Source organism: Engraulis encrasicolus, chromosome 1 (genome assembly GCF_034702125.1).
Source record: "Engraulis encrasicolus isolate BLACKSEA-1 chromosome 1, IST_EnEncr_1.0, whole genome shotgun sequence".
Classification (NCBI taxonomy): Eukaryota; Metazoa; Chordata; class Actinopteri; order Clupeiformes; family Engraulidae; genus Engraulis; species Engraulis encrasicolus.
The window spans coordinates 9,310,326-9,316,434 of NC_085857.1; the positions used below are offsets into that span (position 1 = coordinate 9,310,326).

The following is a 6,109-nucleotide window of genomic DNA, read 5'->3' on the forward strand; positions in this document are numbered from 1 at the left end:
GGGGCGCTCATAGTCGTTCCAACAAGTCACGATTTGCTGACCCATTATAAGCGCAAACTCGGGACTTTGGTCGCCCTGCAAGGTATTCATGCATGTTTTAAGAATGTCCATGCACATTTAAGACATGGAATGCTTTAATTTTGCATCACGGTGCATGAAACAGTTGGTGAAAAAATTCAAAAAACGGAAAAACTTGACTGTTGTTCTCTCTCTCTCTGTCTGTCTCTCTCTCTCTCTGTCTGTCTGTCTCTCTCTCTCTGTCTCTGTCTCTCTCTCTCTCTCTCTCTCTCTCTCTCTCTCTCTCTCTCTCAGGTGAATGTGGCGTTGTAAGGGGCGCTCATAGTCGTTCCAACAAGGCATTTTGCTGACAGCAAGGCGATTTGCTGACCCATTAGAAGCGCAAACTCGGGACTTTGGTCGCCCTGCAAGGTATTCATGCATGTTTTCAGAATGTCCATGCACATTTAAGACATGGAATGCTTTAATTTTGCATCACTGTGCGCATGCAACAGTTGGTCAAAAACAGAGACTTGACTGACTGTTTTTATCTCTCTCTCTTGCTCTCTCTCTCTTGCGCGCTTTCTTTCTTTCTTTCTTTCTTTCTTTCTTTCTCTCTCTCTCTCTCTCTCTCTCTCTCTCTCTCTCGATTTTTGAAGTAGACGAGTTATGCCCTATATTAGTGTTTCTCAACGGGGGCGGTAGGGAGCTCTAGGGGGGCGGTGGGAAGGATACAGCCGATAGGGAGAGGTGCTTAGTTGCTATTGGGGGGCATTCTTTTTTAATACTAAGGGGGGTGTTGTCAGGCTTATGATGAGGCCAAGGGGGCGTTTGTTCAAAAAAAGCTTGAGAACCACTGTCCTATATGAAGTTAGCATAGAGTTTGGCATTATAAGTTGTATGTGATTTGTCTCTTTTGTGTCTTCAGATAAATGCTGAATTCAAGAGAATAACTACAATGCCCTTGCAGTCGAGATTCCTGTCCCAGCTAGACATATTGTCTGACAAGCTGCTGAAGCTGTTCAAAAACAGAGGAGGACAGATTGACAAACGCCTAGAGAACATTTTGGATGGCATGACTGAGGTAAGAGGATTTGAGAATTTTGGGATAGTGCTGATTAGTGTTGACATAGAATTCCATGAAATAATAATTTATCCTTCCTTGATGCAGGATGATGTTGATGGGGGATGTGAATGCATCCTGAAGGCATTGTATGTGTTCCTTGTTAAAATTCCATAAAATAATGTATCCTTCCTTGATGCAGGATGATGATGACATTGATGGAGGACGTGAATGCATCCTGAAGGCATTGTGTGTGTTCCTTGTTAAAATTCCATAAAATAATGTATCCTTCCTTGATGCAGGATGATGTTGATGGAGGACGTGAATGCATCCTGAAGGCGTTGTGTGTGTACCTCAATGAAGACCCCAAATGTCTACTTCGCGCGTTTGTGGTGAGTACAAGCAGTGTGCTGTGCATGTCGCAAGGTGATGATGTTCTCTGTGCCCCTTCTCCGTCTCAGTCTTTTTCCCCTTTCTCTGTCTTTCTGTCCTCTCTCTCGCTCTTTCACTCTCTCTCCCCTCTCTCACACTTCACTATTTCTGTCTCTCTTCTGCCACACTGTCTCTCTCTGTGCCCTCTCTCTCTCTAACCTCCATAGCGCAGAGCCTATGTTTTAACCTTACTGTCACTGAAATTGTAATGGTTATGTCTGAATCTGTTACTTATGGCTCTCGCTACTGTCATTGCAATGTTATGGTAGTTGAGTACTTTCAGCAAAAAGTGAGCAGGCCTGCAGCCTACCCCATCCGCAGGGGCTACGTTCCCTTTGGCCAAAAACAGGGTATGGCGTAGAAGTAGAGTTTTCCATGAAAGGGATGTTGGGAGTTCCTTCTATAAACCACCAACTCCAAACACTAACCCATTTTCCCAACAAACTCCAACTGAACAACTGTTCTTTTGTTTGATCTTCTCTTTCGTTTGACTGTTCCCTCTGCAGGCACAAGACGAAATCCAAGTGCAAGAGGGAATGGAGGAAACGACTGTAGGGATCTACATCGTCAAAGCAGATGCCACCAGCAAAGCAGATGACATTGGCATCATTTTGGAAGGCCAGCAGGTGTTGCAGGATGTGGATAATGTGCCATTGGCTGTCGCGCTGTTGTTTGGATTGATTTACGCCCTAAATCTGAACTACCCCGACGGCCTCAAGCGCACTTTTGAAGTCCTGCAGAAAATTATCATGGAGCTGGAAGGCACCATGCTGTCCAAAAAGGTTCAGGTACTGAAAAACCAACTCATTTAAAACACACACACACACACACACACACACACACACACACACACACACACACACACACACACTCGTACTGGAAGAGACTGAGCCTCGGAGCAAGCATTCAAAACACACACACACACACACACACGTACTGGAAGAGACTGAGCCTCGGAGCAAGCATTCAAAACACACACACACACACACACACACACACACACACACACACACACACGTACTGGAAGAGACTGAGCCTCGGAGCAAGCATTCAAAACACACACACACACACACACACACACACACACACACACACACACACACACTCGTACTGGAAGAGACTGGGCCTCAGCTCAGAGCAAGCATTCAAAACACACACACACACACACTCGTACTGGAAGAGACTGAGCCTCACCTCAGAGCAAGCATTCAAAACACACACACACACACACACACACAATCATACTGGAAGAGACTGAGAGAGCAGAGCAAGCCCGAACGAAATGAATGACTTGGCTAAGTGTTCTGTTGGAAAAGTTCAATTTGCATATTGGGTCTCACTGTCAAATAGCTTGAAGTCATGTCCCTGGACTAAAATTTGACTAAGGTCTACAGAATTTGTGTGCATTTAGGAGGTCATTGCTTTTTAGATACTTTGACAAGAGTTCATTTTCAACATTTGTCTACGTAATGTACCTGAAGGGTCTTTCATGATCTGGCTGTTCAAAATGAATTGGAAATACATTGGAGTTTTCATTGTGAAGTAGCCTAAAGTTATGTCCCTGAACTAAAACTTTACTACTGTCTACAGAATTTGTCTATCTATCTATCTATCTATCTATCTATCTATCTATCTATCTATGCAGCTCCCCATTGACATTTCCTTTTGTTCTCTCAAAGCTGTTGGCAAGTGCTTGTATGTTTTGGTACAATCATAATGAATGTTTTGAAATGAAGGTGCCTTTTATCTTCTTGGATGTAGTTTTGTGTGTGCATTTAATGCTCTCTCTCTCTCTCTCTCTCTCTCTCTCTCTCTCTCTCTCTCTCTCTCTCCAAAATGACTTGGCATATTGGGGGTGTCAGTCACTTTTAACTGAATGAGTTAAGCTGTTGAGTACCGTTGGAAAGTGTATTTGATGAAATAATCATAATAAAAAAACCTGCAGTTTTAAGTCAGTTTAAGTCTCTTCATTCTCAAGTATAAAAGCATGTAAATATTGGTTGACCAAGTAGCAGTATATAACAATATAAACATGATATATCTGTTTACAGTGTATGACCGTATATGAGCGTCTGATCAAGTAGCAATATATATAGGACATAAAAACATGGTTTTATACATAAAATAAAATATTTACATCAAAACAATTTCTGTGTTAAGTTAGCACAGAAATTGTGTTTATGTAAATGTTTTATATATTTTATAAAATCATGTTTTTATGTGCCATATATATTGCTACTTATCAGACATTCATATACTGTCATACACTGTAAACTGACTGATATCATGTTCAAATGACATGAAAACATTATTTTCAGGAAACAGGATAATAACATGTGCAACCGATGTCCATGATATTATCATGTAAATGAAACATGAAAAAAACATGTTTCTTGCAAAGCAGAAACATGTATTATACATGAAATAAGAACTGAAATAATACATAAAATATTAACATGAAAATATCATGTTTGTTCTATAAGCCAATATCATGTTTGAATGACATGAATACATTATTTTTAGGAAACATGAAAATAACATGTGCAACCGATGTCCATGATATTATCATGTATATCTGAAATAACTTTTCTTTCAGTGTGCACACTTATTGCATAAACAGCAGTTTTATTGCAGTAACAGACAACATAAAAAAACACAGTTAACAGACACTTTTAATAGAACAGGAACATAAATTAACATGTATACATGAGGACAGACATAAATAGGTTTATAAATTAATAAGTTAAATAAGTTAATAAAAAATGAACAAATAAACAACATCATAACAGACCAATCTGCTCTTGCAGCCTGCTGCGGACCCGGAAACTCCAAGGCGCTATTGCCAGATAAATGCAACAGTCCCTCTGCTGGCCCTTTACTTCGATGGCGTGAGTGACTTGAGGCCGGCACAGTGTCCAAAACGGGAAGCTACATTAAAAAGCCTTTAATTTTACTGGGCTTTGGTTACCTTAAAAAAGCCAACATGTTTTCTACCTCACACACACGACCTCACAGGTCTTCATCAGGCCATCATGTTGACTTTTTTATGTAACCACAGCCCAGTACAATTAAAGGCTTTTTAATGTATCTTCCCCTTTGGACATTGTGCTGGGAGTGCCTGGATGAACTTTTCTCTTTTGATGTTGCGCTGTTTGTGTTTTGTGCTGTTAGTGTTTTGTTTTGTTCAGTTGCAGTTCTTTGTAATAAATGTGTTATATTATATAGAAAGAGTGAGAGAGTGAGTGTGTGTGTTTGTGAATGTTACCTGTAGTGTCATTTCCGGTGCTGTGGAGCTGCTGCTGTCCTCCTGTGGGGATGTGGTATTGACCGGCTCTGCTGTTTCTGTACTCCGAGTTGTTTCTAGGCCAACTGTCTGCGTGCAGTCTTTTTCCTCCTGTTAAAAAAAAGGTTGATACATTTCAAACTCCTAAATACGACTCACATTCAGGTAGAGAGACAAATTCAACCTAACCAAAAGAAAGCACTATCTGAAATCTTATCTAAACCATCAACCCACAAAGCAACATATGGGGCTAAACAGGACAGATTAACAGGTTTTAACATGCATAATATTTTCATTGTTTCAGTCTTCTGATGTCCACACAGACAGTTTTAAGGTTAGAATTTGAAATAGAAAGTGTCACTTATTTTTACCTTGTCAGAAAATGATATTGGTCCTGCAGAAGTTAGAGAAGAGGAACCAGTAGGTGCTGTGTCTGGGGCTCAGCAGATGTTCCGGATTGCAGAATGTTTTGAACCTGCCCACGCATACATTTAAAACACACACACACACACACACACACACACACACACACACACACACACACACACACACACACACACACACACACACAATGACAAGATTTATTTTTAGTGCTGCACTGTTAGAGTTTCAGTTCAGGTGAAGTTCCACAGTTTCAGCAGCATTTTTAAAAACTGTCTAATTTTACACATTCGATATACAAAGGTTAGAATGTTACAAGGTTAGAATGTGGCATTGATTTTACGTCATCATAAAATGGTACCGTCCTGCAGAAGTCAGAGAAGAGGAACCAGTTGGTGTCGGGCCCAGTAGAGGTCTGCACTGCAAAATGTTTCGGACCTGCCCACGCATGCATGCTAAAACACACACACACACACACACACACTCAATGACAAATGTGTAACAAGAAATTATTAGAGGAATACAAAATGTTGTAAGGTTAGAATCAAGATTAGAATTTGAAATAAAATGGCATTGATTTTCCCGTTATAATGACACCCGTCATAAAATCCTGTAGATTTTCTTGCCAGGCCACCCAACAATTTCACCTGTCAATTGATTCAGAAGTTTCATAGCAAGTCAAACATACATGTTCGAAATAACAACTGTAACAACTGACGCTGAACATTACTAAAAATAACCACAAAAATAACACCAAACTGAAAGCAAAATCAATTTAATTAATTTCAAATGTCAAATGTTACAACAACAACAAAAACAAAAACAAAACAAAAAAACAAAAAGAGTCATTTTTTGGCCAGAGCCTCCAAAATGGCCAACAGCCGCTCATCTCTGGCAGCAGCCTGCTGCTGGCTCGCTGCTGCCTCCCTGTCTCTCCTCTCCTCCCTCGCCAC

General features: G+C 40.5%; 2 long non-coding RNA genes across 2 annotated transcripts; one reads left to right on the forward strand and one right to left on the reverse strand.

The window, feature by feature from the left end:
• On the forward strand, positions 1-1,054 carry LOC134446737 (uncharacterized). Its single transcript, XR_010034489.1, has 3 exons — positions 1-82; positions 313-429; positions 926-1,054. It is a non-coding gene; the product is annotated as an uncharacterized LOC134446737 (long non-coding RNA).
• A 3,708-nt stretch (positions 1,055-4,762) lies between these two features.
• Positions 4,763-5,604, reverse strand: LOC134446901 (uncharacterized). Its single transcript, XR_010034535.1, has 3 exons — positions 5,518-5,604; positions 5,147-5,250; positions 4,763-4,886 (listed from the first exon to the last, which is right to left on the reverse strand). It is a non-coding gene; the product is annotated as an uncharacterized LOC134446901 (long non-coding RNA).
• Between the last annotated feature and the right edge of the window lie 505 nt (positions 5,605-6,109).